This window comes from Populus euphratica, unplaced genomic scaffold, assembly GCF_000495115.2.
Source record: "Populus euphratica unplaced genomic scaffold, PopEup_1.0 scaffold49.1, whole genome shotgun sequence".
NCBI lineage: Eukaryota > Viridiplantae > Streptophyta > Magnoliopsida > Malpighiales > Salicaceae > Populus > Populus euphratica.
The window spans coordinates 1033257-1048359 of NW_011499875.1; positions in this window are offsets into that span (position 1 = coordinate 1033257).

Consider the following 15103-nt stretch of genomic DNA (forward strand, 5'->3'; position numbering starts at 1 on the left):
AAAAAAACCTACAAAGATCAATATCAACCAGTATAAACTTTTGAAATCCATTACTCTGGTTAAGAGCTTAGGACTAACCATATAGGAGACAAACCCTAAAAAATATCAAAGAAAAATTATAAATTAATAAAATATTCAGGAATGAAATTACAAAAAACAAAAAAAAGATCCAGAAAAAAAATGACAATTAAAAAAATGAAGACTATATTGATATAAAGATAATTCAAAATCAAATGTCGAGGGATAAAATTAAAAAAAATAAAAAACAAATAAAAAAAATAAATAGCAATCAAAAGAATAATGACCGCACCTGATATCAAAATTAAATAAAACCAAATAATAAGAAATAAAATTGAAGAAAGAAATCAAAAAAAATATACACAAAACAAATTGCAATAAAAAAATAAAATTAAATTGGATATAAAAAATAAATAAAAAGACAACTTTATATTTTAACAAGAAAAAAAGAGGAAAAGAAAATAAAAAAGTCAATCAAAGCCTAGCTATTGTGCTATTGTGTAAATACATTACCTAACGGCATGAACAGTATCCACTTGTTGGTGTTTGCATTGCACATCTCAACTAGTTTTTATTTTCAAATAATATTTATATTTATCAAAAAATCAATACACCTCCAATTTAATTTAATAATAAATAGAAAACTAGTTTGAAATGATAAAAAAAACTCTTAAATATTAGTTTGAGGAATTTTTGTTTTGAGATTAATTTAGTCTTTACAATGTGTTTTTAAAATGTAGAAGAACTAAAATATTCTCCATCAATTTTTTGAAAACTTTTACTTTTAAAAGTAATAAAATCTTTACATTGTTCATTAAAAAAATTAAAATATATAATTATCCTTGATCAATTTCATAATTACAAACGAATCCTAAGAAAAATACTATTTTATTCAATACTAGCAAGTTAATTGATTTTTTTTAGTGGAAAGGAAAACCGGCAATTATACTACTATGATTAATAATGTTATGTATTCAGGGACAATAAATTCTCCATGGATTTCATTTTTTTAATTATAACATAATTATAGTTATAATAAAATAAATTAAAAGAATATGAAAAGGTAACAATGACATTCATTGTGCATTCAGACTCATATGCATTGTTTATATAAATAGTGTTATTTCTTATCATCTCAATCATCTCACATTATTTCTTTCAAGTCTTATCATTCGAAGTTATATTAACATTATTTATATATTGAGAGATCTTTCTTTTTGCTTTTTTTTTTTTTACATGTATGAAGTTTTGATAAATATTTCCATATTAAATTAAAGATAAAATTTCCAAAATAAAATCTTAGGTTGTTGTTAAAAAACAATCAAAGAACAAGAATCAAAAAAATAAAAAATAAAACAAAACAAACCTCATTTTTATTTTTTTCATGAAACACTTCAATTCAATTTTTAAAGTTTCAATTTATATATTATTTGGTTCTTGTTATTTTAGTTCTTTTTATTTCAATCTTAATCTTTTTTTTTCATGTTTCAGTCTTTTAGATGTTAAGAGAGAAGAAAACAAATCATTGTAAAATATTTACGGGGAGAAGGTGCTTTAATGGCTATATTTTAGCCAATAAAAATGTTGATTTTTGTTTCAATAAATTTTTTTAAAAAATTAATGGAGGTGATGTTACTTTTATACATGACAGAAAAAAATATATGGATCCACAAAATTTTATTATTATTTTACATTTATTAGAGAGCGTTTTGAATTTGAAAATACCTTTATTGGGTTCTTAGAATGTTTTTTAAATATTTTTAAATAAAAATAAATTTTTAACATTTAAAAAACTCGAATCCCAATATTTCAATCATCGGAAGTGACCACATAAATGTCCACCAAACAATAAGTCATATGTCACGGCAAAGAACCCATCATTTATTTTTTTTTGGTAAGTAAGAACCCATCATTTATTAGACCAAAAAAACAATCAACTAGTCATAAAAGTGTTGCCTGCACTAGGCACAATAGCGCGTGCCTCTTTTTTTACTTTTTATTTTTTTAGTTATTTAAATTATAATTAATATCATATTTTTTATTAAAAAAGGTAGTTAATGTTTTTTATATAGTAATTTTTTTTAATTTCATAATAATTCAAAACTGTCATATAATTTTTTTTATTGTATTTTAGATAAAAGAGTTGTATTTGTTTAATGTATCTCTAAAAATAAAAATCATTTGTTCTTAGTAATCAAAATTAACCTCAAAATAAAATAAACAAAAAACAAGTAAAAGAACATTCTGACTAAAATATTTGCATACCTAACTATCTTTTTCTTTTACAAAGAAGTTCAACTTATTTTCGTAGCATTTAATTAGTATTGTTAACTCTTTTTAAATTATTAGTTCATTTTTATTTTTTTATGAAACATAAACTTCAGCTTTTTGTTTTTCAATTAAAAAAATCCGCGGTATTCAAAAACACATTCATACCACTAGCATTTTCTTCTCTGACATTATAAATTAACTTAAAAACATATCATCAACAAAGTGCGGATTATAAAACTGGTTTAATATATAAAATTTACTTACCATTTGCCAAATTAACAAACACAAAATCTCAAGCACATTTGAGATAGAAACTATAATGTGAGTTAAAAATTGACCTTATGTGTTTTTCTTTTCCATCTTTGACTGCATTAAACAAGCATCAAGACACCATATTGTCTACCTTGAGATCAACAAGATACCGTGGGGATCTCGAAGGAGAAAAACACATGCATTTGATCTCTCGATCAAAAACACCCATGAAAAAAAATAATACTACAAAACAAAGAGTATTACTTTAAAGATATGATAATTAACAATGACAACATATTGTTAATCTGGTTTAATTTTCCAAGGGTTCCCGACAACATTGGAAGCAATGTACGAGATTTACATGACATTAATTTATTATTTTGAGTTTGTTTATGTTTATTCATGTGCATGTCTCTCATTGAAAATTATATCATGAAACTTGTAGCTGCGATCAATGGAGATCAGAAATAGAATAGTACTACAGGAGATCTTGTTTTCTGCAGCAGCAATGGAGTTTATTACATGATGAAGATGGGTATTATTATAATTATGAATGGGATTAATGTCAACCATTCCTCGGTAACAAGAAATTATTAGAGTTTTGAACAGTTGCATGTTTTCAGGGACTCTTTTAACTAGATGTTTAGTTTATAGAAGCATCTAATTTTGTCAGTATAGGACTTCTAGGCTATGGCTATATTTAGAGGTCAAGGTTGGAATCTTCCATTAATACCTGAATATCAATTTTATACTTGAAGTTGCATGGTGATCTTATGTTATATGGCCGATTCCACTTTGTTTCCTAATTCCTCACTAAGTTATATATTATAGAGCAAGATCCATGATATGCTTAGATAAAGATGGATGGATTTTTTAAAAAAAGTAGTTTTTAATTAAAAATACATTAAGAAATTTAAAAAAATAAAATAAAATATTTTTTATTTTATTATATCAAAATTTAAAAAAAAAACTTAAAATTGACAAATATTTTTTCAATTAAAAAATAATTTAAAAATACTTTAAAAAATCAAAACTTTTACATATCGAACAGTAAATTAAGGTGCGTACAATACAATTTTGACCCGTAATTATGTGATTTCTTTTTCTTTTTAGATCACGTAGATTTTACTTAAAAGAATTCGGCACTGTTTGGCACGCTCCATTGTTAAAAAAGATAATTTTTTTTCAAAAAAGAAGAAGGAGCAATTGTCTCGAGGTCCCCATTATGCAAATGTGATTACCATCAACATGACAGCGTTTGTACAAACCACCCCAAAATCTTGAAGTCCTGCTGGAATATGATTACACTATGATCACCCTTCTTGACGTTTGAAGACGTGTCAATACATCATCATTTTGAAAACCTCAATTCTCGAAGTCCCAAGTTCCTAGCAAGGATACGGTGATTATTTTTTTTCCAAAAAATAAAAAAGGTAGAACAGTAGTCATAAAATGTTTGAATGAAGTCACATTCGACATTTATATCCGGAGAGTCGAATGTGATATTTGCTATCCGAAAGATATAACTATTATATATAACTTTAAATAAAAAATTAATAAATATAATTTTTTAACCTCTCAATTGTCTATCATAAAATAAATATAATTTTTTAACCTCTCAATTGTTTATCATAAAAAAAAATAACCAATTTAACTTAACACTCCTCCGTGTCTGTGTAACCTAACGCATAACAATTAATTTTATCTTGAAAAATGGGGCTCATAATATATTAGATTATTATATGCACTCACATCGGTGTAGTAAATCATTATGTTATGCTCATATACGATCTTATATAGCATTCTAAATTAATTAATAATTTTCACCTCACAAATATTTGATTTTTCCTGCCAAATATTTAGGAAAAGTTACATGAATCATCAATTAATTATTTTTTTTTATCTTTACAATTAAAAATATATCACTTGTATCAATATTATTCAGGATATATTAAGAAAATTCAAATTATTTTGTTACTCAATCAAGGCAATGTATCTTAATGATATAAAAGCAATGCATTAGAACCATTACTAGCCATCAATCATCCTATTCCCAATACATTAAAGAAGTTGCTAATATCAAAGTCCTCGTCCATATTATATATCAAGACATAAACTATATATATATTAAAAAAAAATTTGACACCAAAAGATAATTTTATAAATAACAAATAAAAATAATTTTATAGTACATATCCAGTAAAATTGTTGTGTATCTGATTTATTTTAGTAAAACTCATGAATATAAGTAGAATTTATAGTAAAATATTTAAATTTATACCATCACAAACCACAATTAATTCAATTATACATATATTAAAAATTTATTATTATCGATTAAGAGTGGCCTTCCCGTTTCAATGTTAAACATGATGTTCTCTAACTTTTTAGATGACGTGGTGTGGAGATTCTCCCACAACCAAAGCATTAATTCAAGATTTTAATCTCTCTCAAGTCCCAACTACTGGAATAAGTACACTAATTCTTTAGGCGTAACAAATCAAATCACACAAGCAACTCGGCAACTGGGCAAGGTCTTCAATTTCATGATTTTTAATGATGCAATTAATCAACTAACAAGCATATGCATGCCAATTGTTGCTGGCAAAAAACATAAATCCCTATAGAATATGATGAATCTTGTTACATTAATCATGATAATGAATCCTTCATGCATCAAGCCAAGCATCAATGGGAAAAAAATCTCAAGGTTGAAAATTATTTTTCCACAGTTAACTTTGGAATTGTCACAATAATGGATGACTGAAATGTGAGAAAAATCGCAAATGCTGCTAACCTAATCAAAGTTTATCAATAACTACATTTAGTGATCGATGCTTGATGACAATCTCCCTTTTAGAGGCGAGCTATATAGTAGTGCCCTCAGCTTGGTCCAAATTGTTGGAACATAAAAGAAACTTAAAATTGCAAAAAATAGAGTCAAAACTGTCTTATTATACTATCAATGTTCTGATACTAGCCAGGGAAATCTGAGAATCTTGAGAAATGCATATAGCTAGCTATTCTAAATTCTATTCTAAGAGATGATTAATGATCATCATCAAAGAGCATGAAAAGATTTTACTTGACAAACCTGATCCTCTAGTTTCAGCATGAATGTTAGAGACTTCATTGCATGTATTCGTTGAATGTTATGAATTGATAATGACCAATGAGATATTAGAGACAATAGTTTTATTTAATTAATAATGGAGAGAGATAAAAAAAAAAAATTCTCATACCGACATAACATGTCACTATTTTTCTAAGCATTGTTTGTCATTGTTAAATGCATATGGGTCAACATGTTTCTTCTCTTCTCAATCTTTGGATCCTACATGCAATTATGGTGTGGAGAAATTAAAGGCAAAAAACAAGTGAACGCGGATGAACCCGATGCATAAAATAATTAACGCTAAGGTTAATTCATGACATGAAATTTCTGTTCAACATCATTTTTTATATATAGCAAAGTTTCTTACATTGAAAATAGCGAAGTGCCACATAATTGAGTTAGCAGACATGAAACAGGTTCAAACTTTAACTTCCAAGCAGATGAACACCATGGCAGTTTGATTCTTTTTTCCCTCTAACAAAATACAATCTAATTATTTTTTAAAATATTTTTTATTTTTATAATCTGATTATTTTTTAAAATATTTTTTATTTTTAAATATATTAAAATAATTTTTTTATTTAAAAAAAATAGTCCTGATATATTACATTAAATTTAATTTGGAAACACATAAAAATTTAATTTAAATAAACAATAAAAAAATTATGTTTTTAAATACGTCTGAAACATAAAAATATACTAGGAAATAATATATATATATCCTGTGACCTGTATGCCAAGGCACACGATATAAAAGGTATAAGAATAGTTAACAAAACATGATATAAAAGGTATAAGAATAGTTAACAAAGCATGATTGATTAGTCTCTAGTGTATGAATGATCTACATTGAGCTTGAGTCAGATAACATGCTGTCTTAATCAATATTGTTACGTATTACCTCAGAGCATGAGGCATGCCCAAGAGAGACGTTGATGAATGGACCCTCCAATTATAGCCGAGGGAAAAAATTAAAGGCCGAAAATAAAATGAATAGAATTGGAAGCCATATGCGCAATTAAGGCTATTAAATCCGTAGGGTTGCACCCTAAACCTACGCCATGGATTTACTTTGCTAGACAACTCAATGTCCTTGGAATTGCGCTGATCGATGATACAATGGTTCTGAAGTCTTGTCCACAGATATGGGCCTGTCCTGAGTGTATCTCTAAAGATGAAAAAAGAATTACGAAAAGAAAAACTGAGGAAGTCTTTGTTTCTTGCGTCTTTCAATAAAATAATTGTAAGGTACTTTTCCCTCTCTTCTCCTGGGGAAAATTCTAGAGAATTTCCCAAGTGAAAAGGCTTGGTGCGATGGGAGAACTTGTTCCACATTGATGGAAGGCAAGGAAAGTTTTCAAATTTGCACAAATCGCTTTATCAGTTAGGTGTTGATTTCTTTTTCTTTTTCTTTCTTGTAAAACATATTTATGGGGCTTCGAGCTAAGAGATGAGAAGGGTTTGTTCCATGATTGATTTTTTGCATGTGGAAGATATATGGGGCTATATAGGATTAAAAGAAGTTAGATATACAACTGTCAGTAAAGCACTCGTCATGGTCATTTCAAACTTAATCGAGATTAGCTGGCTACCTTCTTAATCAGGTTTTTAAATTAAAAGTATAATTAGTGGAAGACGTGAATAATATATTCCCAAATACTTAGACCTTTTAAATTTAGCTTTTGCCCTTGCACGAACAAACAAATATGCTCAGAAAACTTGACCCGTCTAGAAAGAGATTTTCTCCAATCAAACCCACATACCAAGACTTAAAGTGGTAAATGCCTCTTTTTCTCTATTGAGTCCCGAGAATAGGTATAGGTTCCTATTTACACAAGAGCTATATGAGTGGAAACATTTTGAATCTTTTGCAGCGACTTAGAGCAAAGGGAAGCTTTGATTAGCGCCCTACAAATCTAGAGAGATCAGTGACTGAAAGAAAATTTGTAGATTTTGACAAGAACCCATTAACTAAAATTTTCTTTGTTCCTTTCTCATTCTTCATTTTCTCTGTGGTTTCGCTTTCAACAATTCCACAGTTTTATTCTCTTCAATAAAGGTAAGAATGATTGTAGGGAAGAGGATGGTCCCGCACAACCCAATCAAACAGAAATATGGTGGAAATCAAGGTAAGGATGCGTGTAGGCTCCCACCAAACAGGAAATATGACCCCGCATGATTGCAAACAACCCCTTTCCTTTTCTTTTCATCTATATGACATCCATATCCCATTTTCGGAACGAGGAGAAGAAATAAATTTTGTACTTAATACAACGCCATTGTAATTTCTTAAACAGCTAGCTAGTTGCGACTTTCAATTTAATTATTAGGTGTAATTATGCTTCTGTTAATATCATGCATGCATGTAAATAATAACACTATCTAATGCGTTTTTTTATCTTACTTTCAATAATTTCTTTCTTTAACAAAAGAAAACTTCAAAGTAAAAATAGCTTAAGAATATAAATATTCAATAATTCACTATTAACTTTGCCATAATTCAATTTTGAATTTCTAAAACAAATAAAAAAATAAAAATTTGATCAAGACAACATAAATGAAAAGTTTAGGGAGTTAATAAGGATAAAAATATAAAGTTGAAAGTCAATTTGACCAAAAAAATAAAAAATTGATAAGTTTAAAGATTTAATGAAACTTTGAATTAGTTTAATTAATGCAATTAGGGGCTAAATTAAAAAAAATAGTCCCTGATTGATATAAACTGAAATAATTAATTGATAAGTTTAGATCGCTGAGTAATAATATTTTGTTTATCATAATAAAAGCATTTAACACATAAAAAATTAAAAGCATACAAATAATTTTTAATCTATAAAGTATGAAATTTTTGTTGTGTCAATAATAAATTCTATCTTTAATGATTTATTGCTCCTCGTTTGTGTAACTAGAATATTTGCATTATACTTGGCAAGATTTCAACAACACCACATTGATTTAGATGCACTTTTAACAAGATCTTTGAATAAAAAATTATATAACTCAAAAATCTTTCAACAAAATAAACCTAAGCTTTAGTTTTAGAATGAAAACCAAAGTATAAAAAAAGAAAAAATAAATAAAATATAAGGTGAGTAAGAGTCTATAAAAGTCTAAAAAACATAATCTTAAACACTTTCTTCACCATCTTTTTAGTAAATTTTGAAAGCTAAAGAATTAAAGAATTAATTCTTTATCATTCAGCCTGTGATTAACCACCATAGATCAATAATTAAATATGAATATAGTAGCCATAAATTTTATTTTTCAATTAAAAAATATTTAAATTTGTATAAAATACTTTTAGAAGAAACGATTAAAATTCACGAGCTCACTTCACAAAACAATGGATTGGAAAAAGTAATTATCCATAGACTAGCCCAAGTCCAAGTTCTAGTCGATGAGAGATAATCTTTAGTGATCTAAAATATTATTTTATAATAAACTCAGACCCATATCCAAACTCAGGCTGAAGCCTAAGCATGAGTCAAGCTAGTCGACGAGTATTTGTATGGGGGTTTAAACCTAAAATCCATTTTGTTTAGGACCTCTCCTCTCTAAAAACTTGGGTGTTTTTTAAGTTTAATTTTAACTTTTCAACTTTTCTATTTATAAACACTAAATTTTTTTTGTTTCTTTCCTATATGAGATAAAAATTTTAAAAAAGTTTTAGGTTTCACCAAAATATATCAATCAAAGGCTCATTGAGATTGATTTCTTATTCAGCTATAATTTATTTAAATCATATTAATACTTTATGTTAAAGAGCATATGTTGGATATTAAATTGCAATAAATTTTTAACCCAAAATGTAAATGGACCCCACTTTTAATTTAACTTTAAATATGCTCATTAACCATTTTATTTAAAAAAAAATCAATAATCTCTCACATGAATAGAAATTATCATTCTAGTTTTAAAATGACTCAAAGATTTGTTGAAAGGTATTGATTTGGTAGATTGGTAGTTTAGGAAATATAGCTTTTGGCTTTGAACCTTTCGTAGTGAAATAATATTTGATTTACTCAGCTAAATAGTAAACGCAATGATTTGAATTATTTAGTTTTTCATGTAAATCAAGATAATATTACTCACATAGCTCCCTACTTAGATTTTTTTTCACTATTATGTTCATTTTAGTCCTGAATAATTCTTGGATTCACAAGTGTTTTAAAGAATTTAGTCTTTATTAAAATTATCAAGGAAACGACCACATTTCTCATTCATATAAGTTATCTTTTATTAAAAATATTATTTTATATTTCAATTAATGTACCAAAATATAAAAATCATTAAGAGAACAACTTATATTTTATCACGCTGTAATTAATATTTATTTTATCATACGAATAAAAAATAATAATAATATTCTAACAATATTGAGAATACTTTATAACTTAGTTTTTTATTTGAATCCAGATCTTGTGAACATTGATGAACTAAGTATGGTTACTATTATTATATTTTTTTATTTTTAAAGGTTTTAAATTCATTTTCCCTCAATTATGTATAAGCTCTTTAAAAAAAAAATAAGAGCATCCACGATATTTTTATGACTCTCATAAGAGTCAATGGCCTTATCCAGTGCAGAAATTAAATACAGAGATATGGTTAAAAGTGTATGTGAGTTATGGTGAAAATGTGTGTAATGGAGCAACTAGATTATCCATCTCATCTCATGGTGCTATGAGATTATATTGTGACAATTAATCACCAATTAAGATTGTTAAAAACTCATATATACAACATGATCGAACCACGCCAGTAGAAATTGATTATAATTTAATTTATGAAAAATACAACTATTGAAGTTGTGTAAGTCAAGACTTCAAGGCAACTTGCAGATTTCTTGATAAAAGCAACCTTCAACAAAAATCGTTTACAGCTCGCTTGACAAGTTAGTGAAGATATTTACAATGAGAGTCTTGGAATAAGCGCTAAAAGGAAAGTGTTAGTCATCAATTATGCATACACAAATATAGATATATATATGTTGTAGGTATGAGTCTTGTCAAGTGCTTCAAAACATCGGGACCTCATCCCAAACAACAAAAGCAGCATCTTCAACCACCTTTGCTAATCGAGTGCCCTTTTTAATATGACATGTGGAGCATTCATCAACAGCCAGCGGGATTTCAAAGCGAGAATGAGTTGTTCTACCACTGGGAAGAAAAGGAGACGCAATGCCGGAGGACGCAACAAGAAGCACGATTAGACCTTCGGGTCTTTTTCTAGATAAATATAACACAAATTCTGCATGCGTCAGAAATTTTAAGTTCAAATGATATTTATTCGGAGTAGATTCCTTTCTATACGATCCAACATTTATACTCTTGATAATCTATTCGACACTACAGTGTTATTTCTATAACATGCATGATCATTTGGACTAATTTTAGGTGACTCTATATCGACTAATATTGGCAGAAAACAGCAAAACAGACTGATAATGAGGAGGACTGCCTAGCCCTATCAAAACCAAAAGTGCAAAGAGAGGAGGACAGATTATCCTCCAGCCTTGCTTTTTTGCGGGGCGGATTAGAAATGAGTGCGGTGGTTGATATTCACAAAGATCAAGGTGAACAGGTGTTCGCATCTCATCTCAGCCTAATTTGATTCTGGACTCATGATTCGACGTCAGGCAGCCACTATATTAAATCTTTCGGTGCTAAAATCGCTGAAGAAAGAATGAATGGAAAACTCTCCCAAGCACCTCCCAAACCACTGAGAAAGGATCGGAGCATCTCTATGGATGCATCTAGAACTGATCTTGGACATGATATATAGCAACGGAACAACATCAGTGCCACTTTAAGTACGGAGAAAAAATAAACCAACAAACACAGAGAACAACCCTCTTGCAAACACAATGAAAGCGTGAAAATAAAGACAGGATCAAGATAGAGCAAAGAAAGTGTAAAGAACGAAAAGCAGCGTGTGAACTGTGGACAACCAAACCCAACCATATGTCTAAACTCTTGACGTTCGAATAAAGAAAATCCCACAATTCCAGGAGAAAGTGCCGCCCACATCCAAGAAACGACACCGCGGAGTTCAATTTTCATAATGGAACGGCGCCGCGTCGAACCTGTATCCTTCAATGCAACGTCGCCGTTCTGTGTAAAAAGAATGGACACCCTCAGGGCTGCCCACCCTTACCGACAGCGCAATAGCGGAGCGGCAAAAAAGAACGCAAGTTTTTTTGCAAGCGCCATTCCAATGTAAAACGACGTCGCGTGAGGAGATCGGGACCTTCGGAACAGACAGAGACAAAACGCAGCGCATAAGGAAGGCAAAAAGAAAAGAGCTTCCTTTTATAAAACTACGTCATTCCACCTAAAATGATGTCATTTAAATGACATTATTCAAATATGAAAATCCAGTTTTTAGAAAAAACAAAATATGGTATTAATAGTAGTAATTAGTAATATTCTATTAATTACTTATGGTTAAAACACATGTCAACAACATAATATATATGTGTGTGTGTATCTATCTATATATATATATAACCTTAAAAAACCGAAGCCAGTTGCTAAAGGGGAAATTTGGAGGACAAGGAAGTGCAACATCTACATGGATAGATGGAGGTGAGTTATGATGTCTTTATAGGCCAGGTTTCCTGATGAAAAGAGAAAATTATTTTATTTTATTTTTGATGTTGCTGTCATGGTACCATAGAGTTACTAATATGATGTTGCTAATTACATTCCAAACACCATAAAATTTATCATTTTTTTGCGGAGAAAAAATGGTATTTTTTTAGTTCAAATTACCTTCTCTCATTCATGTAATTCTTTTTTACAACACCATATCTTCTTTTTTATTAGAATCATGCATGATTTATGTAATAAAAAATAATAGTATTTAAAAAATATTCATAAAAACTCAAATGTTTTGAATTAAATAGGAAAACATGTATCTTTATAATTAAAAACTCGAATTTTTTATTCATGTATTTTTTTTTGTTATGAAAACAATATGTTTTTTTTATTATAAGTATTTTTTTAAATAAAAACTTATTATTATCCTAAAACTAAATTTCAATTAAAAAAATCATGAATCGATCATTTATACCCACCAAATAAATGTAAAAAAAATAATTTGAGAAAAATATATAATAAAAAATAACAAAATAAATGTTACATTCTTATTGAATATTAATGATCAAAGTTTTTAACTTCTCCATGTTGGGTCAATATATAATTAATCATAAAGTGATTAGTACGAGCAAAGTTTTTAAGAACTTCTCCATGTTGGGTTAATATATAATTAATCATAAAGTGATTAGTAATATAAAAATGAATCAATGACAAGTACAGCTCATTTGACAGCCTAAATCTTCTTTATCATTGTTGTTGTCCTACAATTAACTTGGGGGGGAAAACACATATCCGAGGCCTCTTTTTTTCCTTTAATTGTTGTATATGTGATGAATTATTTAAAGGCATGCATAGGCACATGTTGTGCTTTATTAAATGATGTGATGTAGATTATTATAATGCATTAAGAAATTAATGAGATTAACATTAGTAAAAACAACGTACGTTTGCTTAACTTATTGCTGTGCATTTAAAAAATAATTTTATCTTTAAAGCATCATGCGATTAATTTCAAAGTAAAACAAACCTGCTTAACTTATAATTGATACTGATTTGAACCAAAAATAATAAAAGTAGTATTTTAAAAATACATAAATACCAAACGATCATAGAGATGGCTATTGGCTGCGCTTCCATAATTTACACTAAGGCAGGTATGGAGGTTCTTAAATCTTCATGGAGATGGAGGCAGGGGAAAATTCCTAAACTGGACTGGGGGAATGGAGTTAAGATGATATCTTATGCTCCGATAGAGCTCTGTGCCCGATTATATTAATAAAAATAATTTAATGAATTTATCATTATGCCACTATGTATGTATAAATATGATAAATAAGAACAAGCCGAATTGCTAAAGCTGACTTTATGTCATAGCTAGCCGACTCCCTCTCTTCTCTGCCCGCTTTCTTTTGTGAAGCCTATATCTTCACAGTCACTCTTCTCAACGGCTCATCAATTCAATTTATCTTCTCCGCTCCTCTCTCCCATACCCGCCGCCTACGACATTCAACGCTGCCAACTTCATCTTCATCGCTCTTCTCTCTTCCACGGAAAAGTTAGGTCAAGTGTGGTCGAACAAGGCACCATAACACTTCCACAATGTTTATTACTGTACATAAATCCTATAATCATTCTCTTACAAATAAGCGTCTTCATGATCGGCATGACTGTGAATCCTTTGTAATCTTATGGTTATATAGTTGTTTATTTATATAATGTAAATGCATAGATTCACTTTATTTAGATTTATTAACGTGGCAAGCCATGTTCAAGAAGCCTGGGTGTGGTAACTAGCTCACTGCAGGCATGAGAATCATGATCTTATGTCAGTATAAAAAAATGGAATCCTACTGTCAATTTTGTGAGCAGAAATTTTCTGTTATTCTTGTATCTCTATGTTGCATGCTGAAATAATGTTCGGAATATAAATTTTACCTAAAAGGAAAAAATTAATGTCAACTATTTTCTTAGAGGTGATTCCCTTGATTATATTGTAGATCGATGATGGCATTGTTTATATACAAGCAAGAGCATCAGAAAAATGTTAATGTATGTATCCTCTAACTCCATGGTGCTCCCATGCCATCCTTACTATTGCAGTAGCGATCGATCTGTGCCCTAAGGACACAACAAGCGCAACGTCCGAAGCAGGACAAGACATCCTCCAAAGTCCAAACTGCAAGTTTTTCTTTTTGGATCTGTATCTAAAATCCATTGGGCTTAGGGTTTTTCTTCAACTAGACTCCTAGGGCCTTATATCGGACTTTGTTGCTTGGACATGCAAGCTTGGCCCATATCTACAAGATCGTAGGATTCATCTTCCATAGAAAACAAATTCCAGAGATCTAGTGTTCTTAAAATAAAAAAACCCCAGGGCATAGAAAAGATAATTTGTAAGCAGCAAAGAAAAAGGTGGTTAAAGGTCTAAGGATAATTCTCACGTCTTTTTCAAGATTTTATTTCGTTGTACAGATACTAGATAAGGATTTTTTTTTACTCTCTTTTCTCGGGAAGATTTTATTTGTGAGGAATATAATGGATAAGAAATTTGTTCTTAAATTTTTGAAGTATGGGTGTATCATTGACACCTCATGACTCATGTCAAACGAGCGGGCTCCATAAACATTGATTTTCAAAGTACAAGGATTGAGAATTGAGATTTAGACAAATCGCAGAACTCAGTCAGGAAGCAAGAAATAGGAGGAAAAGTTCGGGATTAATGGTTCCATTTTAGTCATCAGATCACGACCGATCCTCGCATTATAGCATACCCATATTCCCATTCATTTTAATTTTGTAAGCAAGCAGTCTAGGACGAAAAGGAGATTTTTCTCCCATCTAGGGCATT